The sequence below is a fragment of the Typopeltis vanoorti genome, chromosome 17 (genome assembly GCF_054136105.1).
Source record: "Typopeltis vanoorti isolate ZY-2024b chromosome 17, IOZ_Tvanoo_1.0, whole genome shotgun sequence".
Classification (NCBI taxonomy): domain Eukaryota; kingdom Metazoa; phylum Arthropoda; class Arachnida; order Uropygi; family Thelyphonidae; genus Typopeltis; species Typopeltis vanoorti.
In genome coordinates, this window is record NC_143565.1 from 33,576,929 (window position 1) to 33,601,348 (window position 24,420).

The following is a 24,420-nucleotide window of genomic DNA, read 5'->3' on the forward strand; positions in this document are numbered from 1 at the left end:
AATTGGAAAATGAAGGTTTTCTAGATGCTCAGAGCTAGTGTTGCCAAATGAAAATGACTAAAAACAGCTAAATCTTAAAAAAAAGAGCTAAAAAGAAGTTAAAAATTAAAAATTTGAAGCTAAAAGTTTAAAAGTAGTAGCTGATACATTTAAGTTACTTACTTTAGTCAAGTTGAAGTGATATACTTCCATATAAGTGGCTAAATACATCTTCCATGTGGTCTTCTGCACTTAATTCATCCACATTTTCACTTAGATTTTCAGCTTTATTATATGTAGCCATCATTTCAATATTACTCAGTGTAGATGGTGGTAAATGATAGTCTGTACAGCACTTGTTGTTACGCCTGAGGCCATACTTGACTGACAAAATAGCTGTCAGCATTGGCAACTCCATCTTGTTTCTTAATTTAGTTTTAACTATATTCATGGAACTAAAATTTCGTTCAATTTTCACATTAGAATTTGGTAGTATTAATAAATTTATTGCACACTGAGCAATTTCTTTAAATGAATTCATTCCAGATGCATCTTTATATTCTCGTACTTCAGTCCAGAATATAGTGTTTTCAGTGTTTTTCTATATTTGTCCATTTATTTAAGTGGATAGTATTGTACTGGTATTCAGCAGCAGGCAGATCTTTTTCTATTTTCAGCATTATTTTTAAGATGGGAGTATCAGATTCTTTTATATGTTTTAGGGTATTGTCAACAGAAAAAGAAGACATCGTTCTTAAAACATTCAAGTTTTCAGGCAACCTTTGCTTAAGCTGTTTGAAGAGACCAAGAAGAAACTATCTTACTCTACTTCTAAGATTTCGCTCATCATTTTGCGTTATTTTCTTTTTTATCATCAACTCTGAAATTTTTCTTTTAAATCTGTACCAAGATTTGGATTAAGAACCAAATAGTCATCAATCTCTGACTCTAGAGCGGGCGACTGTGGATGATGGTAGCACTAACATATTAGCAATAGAGCAAATCAAATGAGAAAGGTCTTCAAATAATCTCATCTTATCTGTACTGTTCGATTCGAAAATTTGTTAACTCACTGATCTTGAACTAGAACAGGATGCAAAAATAAAAGGTGCAATAGATTCCTTTCATCTTTGTACATCTCCCACAAAATTTGAGCTTTGTAACATTTTTCAGTCACACTCACAACTTCGAAGTGAGTTTTTAATTCCAACCACTGGCTGAGAATTCTGTCTACTGCAGGTTCAATGGAGGGCCTCCTTGTTGCACAATTACTTACAATTTTTGGAGGAGCATCATTTTCATTGATAGTTTGATACAGCTTTTTGTATGCTGCTTGTCTTGAAGAAGAATGTGAAACCACTTAACGTTTTGACAACTAAAAATTCTAATTTTCTTGGGAGAGATTCTGCACAAGTGTGAGATATTGCCAGTTGTAATGAATGGCATACACATCTAATTAAAATTAAATTAGACCTAATTAAATTAAATTAGAAGTGCAGGTTCAATGGAGGGCCTCCTTGTTGCACAATTACTTACAATTTTCAGAGGAGCATCATTTTCATTGATAGTTTGATACAGCTTTTTGTATGCTGCTTGTCTTGAAGAAGAACGTGAAACCACTTATACGTTTTGACAACTAAAAATTCTAATTTTCTTGGGAGAGATTCTGCACAAGTGTGAGATATTGCCAGTTGTAATGAATGGCATACACATCTAATTAAAATTAAATTAGACCTAATTAAATTAGAAGTGCAAAGTCCAACTCTACCTCCCTGTGGTGCACCCTGGGGTGTTGGGAATCCTAACCACTATCGGACCTGGACCCAACATCACTAACAGAGCTCTGGCAAACACTTCAGAACCCTGGTCAGGAGAAGTGTATATGCGACCACAGCAAAGATGCCACTACAACAACAGAAATAGCCCCGAGTCCTGCGCGGCCCACACTCACCTTTCTGCAGCGGTGGTAAGGCACAGAGTGTGGCCAGGGGTGCTAAGAATCTCGCAGATGAAAACAGGCTGCCTCTTAAATCTATGAAAATGGCAATCGGCACCCTCAATACTCGAACTTTGGCAAGAGACTACAGAATAGATTTATTAATCAAAGAACTAACTAATATCAACTTGGATATCCTGCTAGTGAATGAAACAAAAAGATTGAAAGAACTGACAGCAAGATGGTACAATGGCTCACAGATACTCCTCGGAGCATCCTCAAACAATGGCAAACAAGGCAGAGTGGGTTTCATTGTTAAATCTAAGCTCACCAAGTCGATCCTTTCTTGTAACATCATATCTGAAAGAATAGGTGTACTCGTAATTGGAATAGAGAACAATATAACAATAAAATTAATATCCTGCTATGCTCTAACATCTGTAGCTGATAATCAAGAAATAGAAAATTTTTACATGAATCTTGAACAGGCATTAAATTATAAGTCAACATACACATTCGTTGGTGGTGACTTTAATGCCAAAATAGGATGTGGAAAAGAAGATGAAAAGTTTATAGGACCACATGGCCTAGGAGAAAGAAATAGAAGAGGAGTGAGATTAGCTGAATTTGCTGCAGCTGAGCAACTCTTTATCATGAACACTTTTTTCAACAAATGCCTAGGAAGAAGATGGACTTGGCAATCACCAAATGGAGACACAAAAAATGAAATTTACTACATTTTAACAGACTGTACAAAATGTTGGTACAACAGGCGAAACATACTTCAACATAGATTCTGACCACGGACTCCTCAGAGCCATTATAAGAATAGACCACAAAAAAGAACAACATATCAGGGCAACATCAAACCATAAAAGACAACCCAAACAAATAGACTACCACAAGTTCAGGAAGTACATAGAAGAGACCAAATGGACTATTAAAAACTGTTACATAAATGATGACTACATCGACTTTATTAATAAATTCAACGAGTGCAAGAAAAAATCAGAAATGCCTGTGAAACAAAAAAAAAAAGAGAACGACTCTCACCTCAAACTCTAGAACTACTGAAAAAGAGAAAAGAACTGAAGAAATCTGAAGAAAATTTTCTAGAATACAAAATTATCTGTAAATTACTAAGGAAAAGAATTCCAGAAGACTACAAAGCTTTCAGGATACAAAAATTAAGAGAAGCAGTGCAGGCAAAAACCAGCTTGAAAAAAATAGAGAAAGACTTAAATTTTAAACAGTCAATTCCATCTGCTTTACAGGATCAAAATGGAGAAAAACATACTAATAGAAAAAGGATAGAAGAAATTGTCCAGAATTTTTATAATGATCTCTATGCAACTAAGTGCCAAGTTTCAGAACCTATCATTCCAAAACCAAGCAATATACCAGATGTACTTCCAGAAGAAATAGAACATGCCCTTAAGAAAATGAGTTAAGGAAAAGCCTCAGGACTTGATCATGTTAAGGCTGAAGAAATCCAACAAGGTGGACCAATTATTTTCAAAGCCTTGGCTGCCAGATTCACGTAGTAATTCAAAGAAAGAAAGATTCCAGAGGAATGGAAAACCTCAAAAACCATACTTCTATTCAGAAAAGGGAACAAGGAAGACATAAAAAAACTATCGTCCAATCTGTCTACTCTCTCACATATGTAAGATCATGAACAGAGTAATACTGAACAGAATCCAAAACACTCTAGAAGACAACTCTAGCAGAGAGCAGGCAGGATTCAGAAGAGACTTCTCCACAATCGATCATAGCCAGGTCATTTCACAACTAACAGAAAAATGCAGAGAATACTGAATCCCTCTATGTTTCCTCTTTATTGATTTTAAAAAAGCATTTGATACCATAGAACACAATGCAGTCATCAGTGCCTTACTGGAAATAAATGTGGATTCCTGCTTATATCCACATGATAAAAGAAATTAACAAACATCAGACCACACAAATAATCCTATTTGATCAACCTATCTTCTTCTGGTTCCCATCTGCCATACGGCCGTGGGAGGGTAGCTAAATGCTACCATTCTAGGGAGAGATGATTATGAGCAAGGTGGTTTCCCGTTGCCTTCCTTGCCGTAAGTATTTATGACTGTAATCTGTGTGTTCACGGGGCCGGTTTGCCTGCTTGCGGGATGAAAAACCCCAGATAAACTGGTGGAAAAAACCCTGCTGCCCACGCCCAAGACCGGCTAACTTGGTTATGGCTGAGGAAGATCCTTAAGCTCCTCATGTCGTGGACGGGGATCAACCTATAAATATAGATATAAAGAGAGGGGTCTGCCAAGGCGATGTGATCTCCCCAAATCTATTTACCAGCACTTTAGAATACATTCTGAAAAAAATAGACCTAAACGGAGAAATAAGCATAGATGGTGAAAAGCTACAAATTCTTATGTTTGCCAATGATCTAGCACTGATATCCCATAACCCAAAAGACCTAGAAGAAATAGGTGAAAAAGTATACACAAACAGTAGTAAGATAGGCTTAGAAATGAATCTAGAAAAAACAAAATGGATCAAAACACAAGCGACAGTCACCTATGTATTGATAACATCCCTATAGAACAAGTTCACTCATGCAAGTACTTAGGACAAACAATAAAAACGAATAACGATTTATCTGAAGAACTAGCAAAAAGAAAGAAAGCTGCATGGCTACCATTCAACAGACTAAAAGAAACACTTGCTGATCCAAATCTTGACATCTCTCCGAAGGCAAAACTTTTTAATAGTGATATTCTACCATCACTCACATATGGATCAGAAACATGGAACACGACAAGAAAAGAAGAAGAGACTCTCAGAATAACTCAGCGTGCAATAGAATGCAGGATTTGTAACATCAGCAGAATGGAACATGTTAGAAACACGGAACTAAGAAAGAGATCAGGCATAAAAGATGTAGTAACTGCAGTATATGAAAGTAAGATGAGATGGGTAGGTCACATAGCCAGACTCAGGGATAACAGATGGACATATAGAATACTCAACTGGCTACCAAGAATAAAGAGAAAACCAGGAAAACTACCTACAAGATGGGAAGATCCACTAGTGAAATCTATGGGTATAACATGGAAGAGAGAGGTTCAAGATCGAGATCGTTGGAGGCATCTTTGTGACCTGCACTCATGGAGAAATCCTGAGTGAAACACGGGGTCCATCAAGGTAATATATGTCTTCAGTTATTCATAAACGCTATTATTGACACCAACCATAACACTGGTGTTGTCTGTACCAATTGCAATGAGATTTTTAATGTCCAGTTTCTTGCCCAAGAGCTCTTTTTTCAGTGCAGCCACAATACCACTAGCGTCACACTTTTCTAGAACCACCATGCTCAGAAATGTATGCATAATTTTGTTGAATTTCTTGCTATAATAAATGATGGCCATTCCTAAAATATTATTCACTGTGATATCATTCGATTCGTCTATTAACAAGCTGAAATTTTCATCTCCAATATCTTCAATTAGATGCTCACTTAGAATATTCTTTACAATTGTAGAGCACTTAGTTCGGTGCATTTTTACCTTCGGCATAATTTGATTGTCTGGGATGATATATTTGCAAAAATCTCCTAGATGATTGCAACTGTTGAATGATGAGTGACAACAAAGAAATAATGCTAACCTACCTTCAAAGTTCGCGGTCTGATCAGACTTTTTCACAAGCATATTTGTAATAGGAACAGCTTATATGGAACTGCAGGGAGATGTTTCTTAGTTTCGATATGCTTTACAAGCTGACAATATTTAGCAGCTATATCACATCTGCAAAACTTACAGTGGCCTTTTGTAGCATCACCAGGAACTTCACACAACCATTTACTAAACATTCCCATTTGCAACCACTCCCTCCTAAATTTTTGCTTGTAAGTTTTATTTTTCTCTTTGCTCATTTTTGAAGAAGGTTATACAACTCTTTGCTGCAACGAATTAAGATCGGTCTTTGAAAATTTCCTGCTCGCTATCATAACTACCAATCAGAACACTGTGCAAAGACTAACTTGCAGCGGTGTTATCAACTTTAAGGCACAAAATGGCAGACTGTTGGGCCACGTGACTGACTGACAGCATCATGTGTTAGAAACGTGTACGATGCTCACACCAAACGTACAATACAATTCCTTATCAAATGCGAACATCTGGAAAACTTTTAAAACAATTTCTTTAACAGTTAGTTATAAAAAAAAGTAAAAAGAGCTGAAACTAGTTCTGAAGGAGCTAGATTTGGAGCTAGGTGCTAGATTAAAATTTTTGTAGCTAGGAAAGAAAAAAAAGAGCTAGATCTAGCTCCAAAAGAGCTAAATTGGCAACACTGCTCAGAGTCTGTACTACATATAAACCACTGAATTATGATCCCACTAATTTCATAAGAAAACATTAAAAAGGCTTCTTAATAATCTTACATCTTAGCCTCCTGAAATGATTAAAAAAAAACCCAAACCTTTTAAGTTCTTCACCATCATATATAAGAATTGCCAAAAATTCATAAACCCAACCCTCTCCATCCCATAGTGGATACTACTGACTCCCACTCTTTTAAGTTAGCCAAACAGCTAACTCCTTAACTCCCCACCTCACCCCATCCCACTTACAGGTCATTCATCTTCTTTTATTAAAAATTCTACACATTTCAAATCTTTAATCCAGAATTAAGTTTATGGATAATAAGCTTTGATGTTGCCTCTCTTTTTACCAATATCCTTTTTTCTGAAAACTTTAAATTTATTAAAAAAAATTTTCTCCCTGATATCATTGAACTTTTTAATTTTACCATTCATTCTGGCTACTTAACAAGGCCTTATAAAGAGGCAAAATGACTTCCTTATCCTTACATGTTAAGGTTCACTTCAACTTCACAAGTTGAAGTGAACCTATTATGAAGATACCAAAGAAACTGTCAAATTTAATAAAATAAAAACAGACAAATTCAAAGTAGAAAAAGGAATCATGCAGGGTTGTCCACTCTCACCAAAATCATTTATTATCTATCTCGAAGAAATATGCAGCCATAGCTGAAGAACCAGGTGTACAAATATCAATCACATCAAATGTGCAGATGATATTATTATTCTTGCAAAATCTAAAGGACAGTTAAAAAAAAAAAACTAACAATTTTAAATAAAGAATGCAAAACTTTTGGAATGAAAATCAATCCATGCAAAACTAAAATAATGAAAATAGGAAGCGTTGAGAGGAAAAAATTTCAATTAACTTAGAAAATCACATACTTGAATAAGTAAAGGAATTTACATATCTTTGCAGTCTCATTACTCAACCTCAACAACACTGAAACAGTAAAATACAGACTTAACAAAGAATAGTCTAATATGCATAAATTAAACAAAATATGGAAAAATAACAGCATTTCTTAAAGACTCAAAGTAAAACCTAAAAATCCATTATTATACCTACAGCAATGTATGGAGATGAGACTTGAACATGCGATCAGAAAGAAATGCAGAAAATCAGAGCATTCAAAATGAAATGCTTAAGAAAAATAAGACTAACTGGTTAGAACATGAAACAAATGAGTAAGTCAAACACAAATTAAACTATAGAGAAATATCATAGATATATTTCTTAAACAGCAATTAAGATGATTTGGACACCTCCAGAGAATGTCCTTTCAAAGATTACCAAATATAGTCTTAAATGGAATCGTTGGAGGAAGACAATTAACAGGTAGTTCAAAAATAATTTGGCTGCAGGCTTTGAAGGAAAGGTTGCAATTATCAAGCTTCAGAGAGATGATAGAAATGTCCAGAAATAGAACCAGATGGCAAAGATTTGCACATAGGGGATTCAACCCATCCTTTGACAGATGAGAAAGAAGAACTCTTCTAATTCTTATTCTCATGATATTCTTTCCACATTAACTTCTTCTTGTGGATCTCTTGCTTAATAATGTTGCACATACGTTTCACTCCCAACCTGTTTATTCTTCAAACGTTGGGATACTTTCAGATACTGCTTCATTTAAGCACTTTTTCAAAGATTCCCATGCATTGCTGACATTATTCCCATTTAGTAACTGATACCATAGGACCAAAGATAGTATCCTCCTAAGTTGATCATAATTTCCAGCTTTGTAGTTCAGCATGTAACCTGTTCTAATGGGAACATCAATATAATTAGTTACTTCTCAAGAAATAATCTGTCACCAACTGGTGGTAAAATAGTCATATTCTTAATAGCGCTCCCTTTTGATGCTGTGAACAAATCTAACACTCTTTGACCTCGAGTTCCTTCTTTCACATGCTTCTTGAGAAAGTTGTCTCACAACAATTCAATAAATTCCTCTTCATTCTTATGAGATTTCTCTTCTATCCAATCAATGTTTGGATAATTAAAGTTGCCCATAATGATCACTCATTTAGTATCCATAATTGAGGGATGCATTTCTTTGTCCCCTGCAACTGAGCCTCCAGGTCTGTAGCAACACCCCACCATATATCTTATTCTGTTAGTCTCCACTTCGTCAGATAGCCCCAAACTCACCACTACACAAGGCATTGTTTTCTTGTATTTCTACCCTAATTGGACTTAAGTTGTCTGATATTAGTAGTACTCCCCTCCTCTCCTATTCCTTCTGCCATTCCTAAAAATAGTATACCCATTACACTCAATCCCAGTTACTATATCTGATTCATATATCCAGGTTTCACTAATGTCAATAATCTTAGGCAGCATCACATTCGATAAAGCAACAAACTCATCAGACAGTATCCTATAACACAATCGAGAAGTTTATAAACCTCTATCATATCACTTCTCTTTTCCTGTTAACCAGAGTTTGTAATCCACATACTTCAATCTGTCCTTATAATCTAAATATTATGTTTGACTATATTATTATTATTATTTCTGATACCTCCAAGGAGTCCGAAGATTCATCGCGGGAGGACACCTACAACTGTCTCAACCATTACACTGAACCTCTACTACGAATAATCTCCATCAACGTAGATGGCGTTGATGGAGATTATTCATAGCCCACCTCCACCACCACTACAACTAGTATTTTTGTCTGTAAATTGCGTGTGTTCTGAAGGGCCGATTTGTCTGTATGCAGGGTGAAAAACCCGAGTTTCCGGGAGAAAAAACCCTGCTAAAAAAAAAAAATCCTATTATGGTCAAACTGAGAGATCTGCTAACATCTACCTAGAAGAACATAAAAACTACATCTGTTGCCATAAGTATGGTCAGTCAGGGATTTCTGACCATGCCTTGAATACCTTGCACAGAATCAAATGAAAAGAAAAAACAACAACTTCTATGCTTCACCACAAAAATACAAATTTGAAAGACTTTTTTTAAAATCATCATCATATTAAAAAAAAAAAAAAAAATCAACCATCATAGGACTTTAGACTTTCAATCTAATCTTTTCCACTTATTTTGTGCACATTTATATGTATTTTTGCAATTTTAATATTATTTCCCTTATGATGATGTCTCAGTGACTGAGATGAAATATAGGAGTGATTAAATGTATGAAGAGCCAAAGGCTTCAATTCAGCGACGTCAAATTATTTAAATTAAGGGATGTTACATCCCATATTGTTTCCCAGCCGAAAAAGAAACTCAAAGAGTTTCATGCCGAATATAGATACTATATAAAGTTCGACGAGTCCAAGCGTAAGCAAATACCTGGATAGTGCAACACATAACCCATTTGGTAGTGCAACACTGAGGCAACGCACAGTAAGGGTGGAGCAAGCTCCGATCACTATTCTTGGTATTTACCCATAATGTGAAACCCATCTCCTATGAGCTGTATTACTGTTCCACATTATGAGAGGGTCACTACCCAGACCGGTTTCAACCTTTATTGAGATCTCATCAGTGAGTAGCTAGATGTAGCATCAGTGAGTAGCCATAATGTGAAACCCAGCTCCTAGAAGCTAGGTTTCACATTATGGGTAAATACCAAGAATAGTGATTGGAGCTTGCTCCACTCTTATTATGAGTTGCCTCAGTGTTGCACTACCAAATGGGTTATGTGTTGCACTATCCAGGTATTTGCTTACGCTTGGACTCGCCGAACTTTATATAGTTTTTATATTCGGCATGAAACTCTTTGAGTTTCTTTTTCAGCTGTGAAACAATATGAGATGCAATATCCCTTAATTTAAATAAAGTGATTAAATGTGTTGTGTAATTATTTATATATGCTATATTTATTCCATTAAACCTTAAAATGAGTTTTGACCTTTATTGACATATGTTAAAGTGCAGGGATACCTCTCCAAAAACTGAGTGATCTACAAGATCACTTTAAATCTCACTGAGTGACCCTAAAGGATCACTACAAAATTCATCACTCTTGAATTGACCTGAATCACTCCAGGACAGGAAACTCAGCAGAGGCTTCACTCAGTGACAAGGAAGAATCTGACACAAAGCAGAGTCTCTCTACTTCTCAGGAAGCAAACCCAATGACCAACATTATTGAACGTTATCAGTGAGAGCGCCAGATCCAGAAGAGATACCAAGGTTAAATAAATGCAGAAATTATATATATCCCTTACACAAGTAGTAAAAAGGTGTATTACTTTATTATTAAAATACTCTGGATCAGGCATAGATGTTGAACATTTTTTCATTTGGCTATAATATAAATTAAAGTTGTACAAACAAAGTGTGTACATGAAGTACCTTCACTACTGGCTACTTATATATAGAGGCTAATAACTTCATATCAGTTGCCTTAGTATCCAATAATACCAAGGTGACCCTCCCACTTCTCTTTCAGTGTATAATGCTATACATTATGCAATGGGCCACTACCCGGAGTGATTTTGACCTTCTTTGAAATCTCATTAGTATGGGATGCTAAGGCAGTTGACGTGAAGTCATTATTGTCAATATAGAGTGAAGAAGATCCTTCACATGCACTTGGATAAAGGATTGAATGAGAATATAATTTCTTGACAACTTTAAAATATATTATAACTAAGTAAAAAAAACTTTTGACATCTATCTCTAATCCAGAGTATTTTAGTAATAAGATGATATACTATTTCACTTCTTGTATATGGGATATATACAGGGAGTCCCAAAATTCACGCAAGAAGTAATTTTGATAGAAAACACAGGTTTTTAATTAAAAATTGTAATTTCTTATTGATTCATAAAGTATACAGTATAGGGTTATGCATGGAATAGCATATCGGGTAAATGGCCTCCACGGCTTTGCTGGCACATACACACTCTTTTGTCGAAATTTTCCATGACCGTTTTGCATAAATGTGGCTGAATTTCATTGATACAGCTCTCAATTTCCTCCTTCAAGGCGTGGGTGGTTGTGGGCTTGTTGGCATAAACCTTAGACTTCAAAAAACCCCAAAGAAAAAAGTCCAACGGCATTAAGTCACATCATCTGGACGGCCAATTCTGATCACCAAAACGGGAAATTACACGACCATGAAATGACTTATGCAGTAATTGAATTGTTTCTCAGGCTGTATGGCATGTGGCACCGTCTTGTTGAAACCACAAGTCGCCCACATCCATATCTTGCAATTTAGGCACAAAAAACTGGATTATCATGTCACGATAGCGAGCACCATTAACTGTTATTGCCTTACCAGCTGCATTTTCGAAGAAGAATGGACCGATGATGCCTCCAGCCCAAAATCTGCACCAAACAGTGACACGTTGTGGATGCATTTGTTTCTCAACAATCACTTGTGGATTTTCTGAACCCCAAATGCGACAATTTTGTCGATTAATGAAACCATCAAGATGAAAATGAGCCTCATCGCTGAAGATGATTTTGTTCGAAAAATAAGCATCCACTTGTTGTTCCATAATCCATTCAACAAACTCTCTTCGCTGTGTGTGGTCATTTTTAATAACCCTGAACTGTCAGCTGTCACACTGTCTTTTTTTTTCTCGTTGGCAATACTTTACCGCACAAATGGCACTAAATTTAAATCTTGCGTGAATTTTGGGACACCCTGTATATATGTCTTCTGCATTTGTTAAACCTTGGTTGCGGGTTGATAATTGAAAAGTCCTTAAAGAGACACGGACTCAGTCCATCTCCCAGTTCTTTTAAGAACTTTAAACCTTGGTTTCTCTTCTGGGTCTGGCTCCTACTGATGAGACTTTAGACTTATGATGAACTCCACTTTATCTTTTCACTTCAATAAAGGTCAGATCCAGTCTGGGTAGTAGTATATCCATTGTATGTCTCTGAAAGGGAGTGTACTTATGGGATACTAAGGCAATTTATCTGAAGTCATTAGCCTCTGTGTACATATAGCCCAGTCATGAAGATGCTTCACATGCAAACTTTGTTTTCATGCACTTGGATGAAGAGTTAAACAAGAATATAATTTTATTACTACGTTAAAGAGCCAAGAGGTTATTTTTCTGGTGGTGTAAATTAGGTTAAGAGGATAATAAATCCCTCATTATCTTATTTTAAAGCCGGATATGAAACTCGGAGATCAAAATCTTTCGAAATCTAAGAGTTTCATGTCAAAGAACTATTGGCGAGTCCAGGCGTAGGTGATCACCTGGGTAGTACAACTAGGGCTACTCATTGCAAAGGTGGAGCATGCTCCTTCACTATCCTTAATATTTTCTCATAATGTAAAATGCAGCTCCTTGGAGATGTATTGCTGTTTTACATTATGAGGGGAGGTCACCACCCAGACCAGTTTCGACTTTGATTGAGGTCTCATCAGTGAGCAGGTAGACCTGAAATACCAAGGTTTGAGTGAACCGAACTTACATATACCCCCACTAACAAATTGCCAGGTGACCTCTCCTCATAATGTAAAACAGTAATACATCTTCAAGGAACTGCGTTTTACATTATGAGAAAATATTAAGGATAGTGAAGGATCTTGCTCCACCTTTGCAACGAGTTGCCCTAGTGTTGTACTACCCAGGTGATCACTTACGCCTGGACTCGCCGATAGTTCTTCGGCATGAAACTCTTACATTTCGATAGATTTTGATCTCCGAGTTTCGTATCCGGGCTTTAAAATAAAATAATGAGGGATTTATTATCCTCTTAACCTAAGAATATAATTTCTTGGCAACTTTAATTTTTATTATAACTAAGTGAAAACACTTTTCAAGTCTCACTTGAAATTAACTACCTTCAATCTGCTCCACTAAAGACCAGCTCACCCCCCCCCTCTCTCTCTCTCTCTCAGTTCCTGAAGTATATAAAGTACCCTTTTCCTGCAGGATATGGCTCATAGAATCAATTGGAAAAAGGAGACCATACTCCATTGTAGTAAATTTAGAAGAGAAAGACCTGCTCAGAAATCAGCTTAATTTGAATAATTGTGGTTGCGCTAAACTTTCCAAAATATTTGAAATGCTAATACTTCAGGATCCCGTTTTACATCCTAGGTTGCCGACAGGTGCCCACAGAAAGCACCCCACCTAGTTAGGACTCTAGTTGTTCGTCCATGTGTTTCACTTACTTTTGCGTTGCCTTTGTGTGTGTGTCACAAGTCTCATATTATACTCTCTGATGATGATGATGTCTCAGTGACCGAGCGATATATTGGAAGAATTATATATTACTTTTAATCCTTTCTCAGTTCTATTTTACTCCATTAAGCCTTTGACTTTAATGTAATTATAAGTCTCCTGAAACAACAAGAAGGATTTTGATGAACCTCTCCAGTTATGTTGAGACCTACTGATTTTTCAAGCTTCTCCCATTCACTTTATAGAAATCACATGCAGAATCATTTGAATCTGTATAATACAATTTTACTAAAAGAAAGTGAGTAAGAGGAAGAGACTGCCTTCAGGAATTGTAATTATGCTCAATGGCTGTAAGTATTCTAACTTTTATACTCTCTGATGATGATGATGAGGGATTTATTATCCTCTTAACCTAAGAATATAATTTCTTGGCAACTTTAATTTTTATAAGTTTTCATCTTAACTTAAATGCTAATATTTCGCAAACTAGCGAAATATTAGCATTTAAGTTAAAAAAAAAAAACATCAATAGCGTTAAAATCCAATCAAATGTTGATTGAATTTTAACGCTATTGATGCAAACACACGTTGATAAGAAAATAACTATTTATTAACTTAAATGCTAATATTTCGCTGGTATTATATCCAGTATCTTCAGAGCACATGAACAAAGTTTGTTACAGTAGCGAGAAAACTGCAATCCGGTGTAACAGTGGGACTAGTATAAGTAATTGTAGCATGCAACACAAAGACTAAAGTCCTAATTAGGTGCCATTTAAGTTAAAAAAAACAAACAAAAAAAAAAAAAACAGTAGTCCAAAGTTTTGAAAAAAAACATATTCATTTGGTCTTAGGATGACTGTCTCCCAAATCTTTGGTAGATTTATACAGCCATACTTGTTGAGGTTTGGCGTATGTTTCAAGGCTTCTGTTGATTCCAGAAACAACCCCCTCTGACTTGTAAAAGCTTCTGTGCAGTACTTTTGTTTTTTTTCAATTGATCCTGTGTGCTGGGGGTATCCAAAGCATGGTCTGCCAGACCTGACTTGCCGTAGCTGCACTTTTGCTAAGACTACTATTTGGACTACTATTTTTCAAAACTTTGGACTACTGTTTTTTTTTTTTTTTATTTTTTATTTATTTTTTTTTTTTTATTTTTAAATTTAGATGGCACCTAATTAGGATTTTAGTCTTTGTGTTGCAAGTTACAATTATTTATACTAGTTCCACTGTTACACCGGATTGCGGTTGTCTTGCTACTGTAACAAACTTTGTTTGTGTGCTCTGAAGTTGCTGGGTATAATACCAGCAAAATATTAGCATTTAAGTCAATAAATAGTTATTTTCTTATCAATATGTGTTTGCATCAATACCATTAAAATCAAGTCAACATGTAAATATTCTAGTTTCTCCTTCTTTTTGAAGTTGAGATCAGTTAACTATGAACACAAAATGATATATCTAAATACAGTGGAAAAGTAAATAAATGGGATAAAATAGTAATTATGAAAGGTAGATAAATTATGTACAATAAAAATGAACACTGTTTGATAGACAGATTTTGGTAATTATACAATTACAATTGATTGGGCACAAAAATTGGTTTAAAATTCCCTGTAGACATCTGGTATGTTTAAAGCATATGCTTGATCCCAAAGAATCTGTATGGTGTGTTTGCTGTTTTGAGTAGGCAGTCATCCTCAGAAAAAAAATTATGGAGGGTGTACGAGAATATAGATGGTATTGTTCTTTGCATAGATGGCAACAAAGATTAGAATTTGTTTTGGTTATTTGTAAGCTTTTGATTGAATTTTACTTGCTTTAATTGCTAATTAGCTGATATAATGTAGTGTTGATGGACATTTCTAGCTTTACAGTTCTAATGACCAGGTTTCTGGCATGTGAGTTTTATTTCATTATTTGGAAATCAAATATGAAAACTTCTCAATTTTTTGTACATGATTTTGTTTTATAACACACCTACTCATCTGTTCTTTTTTAGTATATAGGACCCACTCACATAGGCAGATACATGTGCTAGGACAACTATTGTTTAATTTGTACATAAATGATATAGGAAATAACCTGAAATAAATATTCAGTTATTATTATTATTATTATTCTGGGCAACTCCAAGGAGTTGACAGACTCATCGAGTGAGGCCCTAACATCATGTCAAGGACAACTATTCAACATTCACACAGTATCTATCATACCTTGCCTTGAACTCATTCACGGTCGTAGCACCCACCACAGACTCTGGCAGCTTATTCCACTCATTCACCATTCTCCAAGTAAAAAACCTAGCTCTAACACCCTTGTTAATCACATTCTTGCCCAGCTTCCATGCATGGCCCCTAGTCCTCCCACCACCAGTCCTATTATCAAAAATATCTCCTGGATTAATCTTATAGTAACCCTTCAGTAATTTGAATGTCTCAATCATATCACCCCTTTTCTGCATATCGACCAATTTTTGCAACCGACAAATCTTCAACCTATTCTCATAAGGTTCATTCCACAGACCTGCTATCATCTTGGTCACTCGTCAATGGATCCTCTCCATTTCCTCCCCATCACGAAGAAACCCTTGTGCCCATAACTGGGGCACAGTAGTTTAGATGGGGTCTTATCAAAGCTCGATACAGAGGTACAGTAACTTGTTTGTCTCTGCATATTAAAGTATTTTTCAGAAGTCAAGTGATTTGATGAGCTGATTTAGCCACTTTTGCAATGTGCCCCCCTAAACCCCCTAAACTAAACCCCTAAACATTGTTTGCTGATGATGTAAAATTAGTAGAGTAAGAATGAATCAAGTGATGTGGAGAGCTTGCAGGATAATTTAAATAGGCTCTCAGCATGGGCAAAAGATAATGGGTGTCTGCTTAATGTGGAGGAATGTAGTTATGCATTTTGGGATAAATGTCACATTGATGGAACTGTACTTCAGGAAATAGATGAAGCTAGGGGTTTAGGAATGGTTGTAGACAGAGAGTTGAATTTTAGAGGACATATTGTTAAAGTAGTTTATAAGATTACTTGCCTGTTGAATAATATATGAATGAAGAGATAAGGAGGTTGTTATTCCTCTTTATAAGGCCTTGATACATCCACATCTGGATTACTGTTCTCAGATCTGGTCTCCTTGGTGTTTCTTGGGGATTAGGAAGGGAGTGGAGAGGATTTAGAAGCAAGCATCCAAGGTGATGAGTGGTCTGTGGAATGCTCCCTATGAGAATAGATTGAGGGATTATGGATTGCAAAAGTTGGTGTATAGGTGGAAAATAGTGGATATAATAGAAACATTTAAGTTACTTATATTTTTTCAGTGGAAATATTTCAGCACTTGGCTAGAGAGTCAATCAGAACAAGAAGTCATCTCTGGAAGTTGAGTAAAAGTGTAATTATTAAGGGTGTGTGGTCTAAATTTTTTGGTTGGAGAGTTGTGAACGAATGGAATTGGTTGCTAGAGTCAGCTGTTAGTGCTTTGCATGTTGATGGGTTCGAGGAGAGTTTGGGTCTCTTGCAATGAGTCTTCAGACTCCATGGAGGTGCCTGTACAAACAATAATGATAATATGAAATGTGATTTCAGTTGTTTGGGTTTTTCAGACTTAATTTATTCTTTTTACTGGCTTTATGTAGTTTGTTTGGAATTGGGGGTATTGCAATTTCTGAAGTGTACATATAGTTAGAAACCGTAGCAATGTAATAGTGGATCCAATGTAAACTGAATCAGTCAGGTTGCCAAGGAAGGCACTAGAGCATATCATGTAATAAATATGCCATTTTCAGTGTCCGGAGAGTTTACCGAAAGACAATTCATCGAACGACAATTTATCGAAAAAGCAATTTACCGAATAATCAATTCATCGAAAATCATTTCATCGAACAACAATTAATCATAAAAGCCATTCACCGATCAGCAGTTAATCGAAAACACAATTCATCAAAACGCAATTCATCGAAAACGACAATTCATTGAAAATTCAGTTCACCGAAAAATGAATTATAAGGCATGTGGGGTGAAGATGTGTGTGCAATTTTTTTTTTTGAATTGTTTTGTGAGGGATATATCTTTCAGGTCACTTATATATGGTAAACTACTATTTATCCGAATCCTTTCTTTTAAGCTTACACAGTGATCCGAATGCATTTTTTAAAATTATGGAGACAACTACCATGTTTGAATAAAAACTTTAGTTTAATATAACTAAAATCTGCATTCGACGTTTCCACCTTTATGTCAAGGTCATCTTCTAGAGCATACAACTATACACAGAAAATAAGCTACACTACAATCAAACTGGTTTGTTAAAGACACTGACCAATCGCTACAACAATTGTTGGCCTGACCTCTGGTTAAAAAAAAAATATATATACATCAACGCTAGAGTCCTATTATTAGTGTTATCTGTTGGTTGCAGAAATACATTGGGCACAACAACAAGTATCTATCTATATACATATATTAACATCATGTACATTCCAGACAGTTGGTATGAAATGTTTTATAATACTAGCTGAAGATTGGCTAGAGTCCTGACTTATGCTGGATCTTATATATTACGTAGGCTGGATGTGTGCCATCCAGATCCTTGGAATTTTCATGCCATCTTTGTTGTTGATATTTGGATGGTTTATCAAGATTTCGCAGGCTTCCTTGAATTTCCTTTCATACCAGGTTTTTGTGCGGTGTAAAGAGCGGGTGCTTTTCCAGTTGATTTGGTGTAAGGTGTTGAGTGCGTGGTTTGAGAGGCCTGCTTCACCATAATGGTTATATTTAATGTGTCTAATGTGTTCTTTCTTGTGTATAGGTATTGTCCGTCCTGTTTCACCAATGTACGGTAAGTTACAGGTGCAGCGGATGCAATAGACTCCAGGATGTGCTAATGGGAGGAGAGGATCCTTAGAGGAGTTGAATATGGTTTGAAGTTTAGTGGGTGGTTTAAAGGTGGCATTGAGGTTATAATGTTGTAGGATTCTGTTGATTTTTTCTGATAACCCTTTAATGTATGAGATGGCTATGGTTTTACTGTAATCTAGATTCATTTTTGTTGTTGTTTTTATGGAGTATTTTATTAATAGTATTTTTGTTATAGCCATTATTTATGAATGTGTCGCTGATGATTTTTAGTTCCTGTTTCAGGGCTTGCTGGTTAGAACAAATTGTTGTAGCTCTGTTTTTAAGGGTGTTAATGACTCCATATTTTTATGATGGGTGGTGGTATGAATTAGCATGTATGTATTGGCCAGTGTGTGTCAGTTTTCGGTAGACAGTGAAGGATAGACTGCCTGAAGGAAGACGTGTGACTAGTGTGTCTAGGAACGGGAGCGAATTTTGGTTTTCGATTTCGATGGTAAATTGTATGCGTTCGTGTTGTTTGTTCAGGTGGCTAATGAATGTGTTTAGCATTTGTCGCCCGTGCGGCCAGATCGCGAACACGTTGTCAGCGTATCTAAGCCAGACTGTTGGTCTTAGCATGGCGGAATCAAGAGCCCTTTGCTCAAAGGTTCCATGTAGAAGTTAGCAATTAGAGGGGGATAGTGGTAAGCCCATGTCTGTACCTTCTTTCTGTAGGTAAAATTTGTTTTGCCACACGAAGTAACTGGACTGTAGTACGTGGGCAGAGAGGGCCGTAATGTTGGGCAGAAATTTGTTCTGTAGTAGGAGAATTGTGTCATTGATGGGGACATTAGTGAAAAGGGCAGAAACGTTGAAACTGACTAATAAGTCGTCTTTGTCGAGTATTATGTTTTTAATTTTGCTTATAAAGTGTTGTGTGTTTTTTATGTAGGAGGGGGAATGACCTACCAACTCGTTGAGTGTTGCCACTAATTTCTTGGCTAAGTGGTAATTGGGACTGTCTATTCCTTCCATGATTGGTCGAAGGGGCACATTTTGTTTGTGTATTTTCGGGACCCCATATATTCTGGGGGAGGGGGGCTTGTGGGGTTTGAGTTTTTTAACTGTGTCTGGTGGCCAAGAAGTGACGGACTTGAGTAGTTTCTCTGTTTTATCCTTTATCCTTTTTGTTGGGTTATAATTTACCATTTTATGTGTGTTGTTATCGGCTACTAGTTGATTCATTTGAAGTACGTATGTTGACCTGTCAAGGACAACAGTGGCCTGTTGACCTGTCAAGGACAACTATTAATAAAATACTCCATAAAAACAACAACAAAAATGAATCTAGATTACAGTAAAACCATAGCCATCTCATACATTAAAGGGTTATCAGAAAAAATCAACAGAATCCTACAACATTATAACCTCAATGCCACCTTTAAACCACCCACTAAACTTCAAACCATATTCAACTCCTCTAAGGATCCTCTCCTCCCATTAGCACATCCTGGAGTCTATTGCATCCACTGCACCTGTAACTTACTGTACATTGGTGAAACAGGATGGATAATCCCTATACGCAAGAAAGAACACATCAGACACATTAAATATAACCATTATGGTGAAGCAGGCCTCTCAGACCACGCACTCAACTCCTTACACCAAATCAACTGGAAAAGCACCCGCTCTTTACACCGCACAAAAACCTGGTATGAAAGGAAATTTAAGGAAGCCTGCGAAATCCTAATAAACCACCCAAATATCAACAACAAAGATGGCATGAAAATTCCAAGGATCTGGATGGCACACATCCAGCCTACCTAATATATAAGATCCAGCATAAGTCAGGACTCTAGCCAATCTTCAGCTAGTATTAGAAACCATTCCATACCAACTGTCTGGAATGTACATGATGTTAATATATGTATATAGATAGATACTTGTTGTTGTGCCCAATGTATTTCTACAACCAACAGATAACACTAATAATAGGACTCTAGTGTTGATGTATAATTTTTTTTTTTTTTCACCAGAGGTCAGGCCAACAATTGTAGCGGTTGGTCAGTGTCTTTAACAAACCAGTTTGATTGTAGTGTAGCTTGTTTTCTGTGTATAGTTGTATGCTCCAGAAGATGACCTTGACATAAAGGTGGAAACGTCGAATGTAGATTTTAGTTATATTTAACTAAAGTTTTTATTCAAACACGGTAGTTGTCTCCATAATTTTCAAAAATGCATACTATTTATCCGACTTCATTCGGAAAGCGATTTTGTTGCTAGGCATACTGGTCGCGGTGAATGATATCCACTGAAGCGGATATAGTTGAGGTGTTAAATGAACATTTCGTAAATGTATTTCATCCTCATGAAAATAACATCCTGTAGATCTTGAGGTCAGTGGGGAAGGAGGAGGAACACTGATGGTGAGTGAGTTCGAAGTATACATGAGGAATTCAGTAAACTCGATATCAATCAGCATGTAGGACTTGTTGATATATCAACATGTGTCTTTGTGATATCTCAGAAGAGGAAGTCACTAGTGGTGTGGTGAAAGAACCAGTTGAAAGTAACAATCTGTACAAAGGGGGGGGGGATTGAAAAGTTCTGATAAGCACCTAGGATAAAGCATTCTGATATAAACCACAATGAAGACCATATCTTAAAACCTTTTAACAATTATGTTTCCTGAAATAGTAATAATTATTCTTTTTCATTTAGGATATGTAAGAAAACATGTTAGTGGTTTTGAAGAAATTCGAAGACACAGAGGTGCTGGGCGTCAGGTTTTTCATGCTGCAAGAAAAGTCTGCAACTGAAATTCACCAAACATTGCATGAGAATTTAGGGAACTGTGCCTTCCAGTATAACCAACAATTGAAAGCTGGGCATCCTGGGCTGGAGACCTTCCACAGCAATCACACCTGAAAACTTCGATGCAGTGCATGCCATAAACCTTGATGAACAAATACCAGCCAAAAACATCGCAAAGACTCTGACGACATCCAAGAAACAAGTTGGTGTCATTATCTACCAAAATCTGGAAATGCAGATACTCTCAGCAAAGTGTCCCCAAAGGTTTGAATATCAACCAAAAGAGAACACATGTGCTGTCATCTCATGGGATTTTTTATCATTTTGAGAAATCAGATGCAAATTTTTTTTAGCTCGTGTTCTGACCGTTGATGAAACATGGCTTCGTAACTGTGACCCAGAGAACATACAACAGTCAATGGAGTGGAGACACAAAAGTTCTCCATGGCCAAAGAAGTTTCGAACTAAAGAGTCATCAGGGAATGTTCATGCCATTGTCTTTTAGGATATGGATGGTGTAATCCTTACAAGTACCTCAAAAAAGAAGGTGAAACTGTTACAGCAGCTCTGAAGGCATTGAAGGAGGTACTGAAGGAAAAAACATTGCGAGAGACTAAGTAGAGGCTTGTTGCCTTTGCAGGACAATGCACCTGCTTATGAAATCCAACAGACAATATACAACTTGGGATTTCAATGTCTACCTCAAACACCATATTCATCAGACCTGGTCCCAGTGCCAGCCCTATGAATTTTGTCGCCCCATACAGCAACATATTTTGCCACCACTTCCCATTAAAAAAAAAAACTCTTTTTATGACGTCTTAAAAGCCATGCTGTTAAGCTAGGCTACAACATCTCTGATCATAAATTCTAAATACCAGCATTAGCTAATAAAAATTCATAAGTTAATGAAAAATGATCACGAACTATATTTTTTACAGAAAGAGAGAGAGAATTAACCCTTTAACACTACATTCTTTTAATTATTATGATTTTTAAAAATATATACAGTACAATGAAGTTTTATTATGTAAAAATTTAACTAACGACATCCTGAAGTTTGGTTTCAACAGAGAAGGAATAAATGACTTTTTTATGATTTATTTTCCGTATACATTAGGCCAATTTTACCATCCCTCAAAATTGAATGCAAGTTTTTCACCTTCGGTAGAGCCGGCCCTGCCTGGCTCCATCTGACTATTTCCTATTCCCAAATTAAAAAAAAAAAAAAAAACAGAGGAACAAAATCTACAAATTTGAATTCATATCTGCAGCTGAGGACTGGTTTGTACAAAAAGGGAAAGACTTTTTTAACAGAGGATTCAAAATGACAGCGTCATTGTAATAAGTGTATAACAGTTCGTGAGGAATATGTAGAATAATTTGTAAGTTACGAGGTTCTACCTCAGTTCCTTCACGGTGGTTATCAGAAATATTTCACACACCCTCGCAAGATTTAATAGTATGAGAGGAACAGATGGGAAGCAGAATATAGAACGATGGGGAGATATCTTAGAAGACGTAGAGGAAATGCAACATTTCAGACCCTTATAAAATTCACCAATATCGGTGATGTTAGTGGATAAGGATTTGAAATGTTGAAGATGTTTTGCTAAAATTGTGAGGACTGCACAGCGCATTCTGGCACTGATGCCGAGAACACTGATATAGGGGTAAAGATGTAATGACTCCATTCTATAAAACTTTATAGAATAAAGACTGCGTATGGATTACTGTTCATGATTTTGTTACTTGATTTTCAAATGGATGAAGATATGTTGTAAAAGATTCAAAGTCAATTGACTAATGGTGGTTTCTAGTTTCTGGAATGCTGAGCATGAAGACAGATTGAGGGAAGGCCATTGCAGAGTCTAGTGGATAAAGGACAAGGGGGGGGGCGTCATAGGGATAATTATCGGAATAATGAGTATCAGATTTTTTATAGAATGGGTGGAGTCAGGGGAGAACAAGAGGCCATCCCTGGATGTTATATAAGAAGATCGTAAATAAATAATGTTGAGGCTGAGGCTGGTTGGAATGCATTGCCTGGAAGTGTAGTGGGTGTGTGAAGACAGTGAATGCATTCAAGCCACAATATGATGAGCTTTGTGTGTGTGTAATGGAGGGTCTCCCGATATGAGTTGTTGACTCCCGGGAGGTCTAATAATAATAATACACGCATACCTGGTTGTACGACACGTTAGGTTCCAGACCACCTCAGTATAGTGAACCACTGCCTTTTTTTATCAGAATGCATGTAATGGCTAAATAATGTTTGCAGAATGCATGTAATGGCTGAATAACATTTTAGGTAGTCATATATGTGCGTAAATGATGAGAATAAAGCATTTGTCTATGTCAGTTATGCAAAAGAAATGTTTAGAATAATTTTCAGAAACATAAATCTTATTCTGAATCGCATGGCTAAAAGGAACACGCCGACCTATTTACATACCAATCTGCATCATTAAAAGTTTTCTCATTTCGTCAAAAAGACTGTCATGTTTATGGATAACTGTAATATTAACTAGTGGCTTTTTTTTCCCACTTGACTAAGAACTTTATATTTGTTTTTAACAAATCTAACGACAGTAGTGCCAAGAAAGTTTAGCCTACGGCCTCTCTATGACACACCATTCTCAGTAAATTTAATTATTTTATTCTTAGTAGATAATGTAACGTGACTTCTTTTCACTGGAAGCAATAGCAACCATACTTGGAATTTTATCAAAACTGTGACAAGAAAATAATTAGTATAAACAGTTTACAATTCACAGCCAACGAAACACCCAAACCTAAAGAGATGTAATAAGCATTGCTGCACCCAGGGAGAGGGGCCAAGAGGCCCTGTCCCCAAAGAAAAAGGAAAGATGCTCAGTCATCGATCGTATGCAATGCATAGTGTGTATTCTCAGATCGCCTACTCAACTCGCTCCCCCAAGATTAAATCCTGCATGTGCTACTGGTAACGAGCAATGAATGTAAATTAACAGCCATGGAAGCGCACAGCGATTGTTTCACAGGAGCTGCTCGTTTCTAGAAACCATCGTATGAGCTACTGCTGCATTGTATGGTGGGGAGGCTGGAATGTTTTGATAATCACCTAGAACAAAAATGATATTATATTAAAGAAACTGTTATAACCACAAGAAAGAACATATCTTAAAATCCTTTAATCGCATATTTCAAATTTGATAATTTGTTCTTTTCTTTTAATCTAAGAAAATTTTAATCTAAAATGTAAGAAAATTTTAATCTAAGAAAACAAAATTAATTAATTTTTCTTGTGGACGTTCATCAGAATCCCCCCCCCCCAATCGTATAAATGGGTGCTGGTTGTAATTGAAAAGCGTCGTATAA

The 24,420-nt window shown here is 36.3% G+C and overlaps 1 protein-coding gene across 2 annotated transcripts in view; it reads left to right on the forward strand.

Moving 5' to 3' along the window:
- The window catches only part of iPLA2-VIA (calcium-independent phospholipase A2 VIA), a 369,611-nt gene that overhangs the window by 187,671 nt on the left and 157,520 nt on the right, over nt 1–24,420 (forward strand). The window lies entirely within an intron of this gene.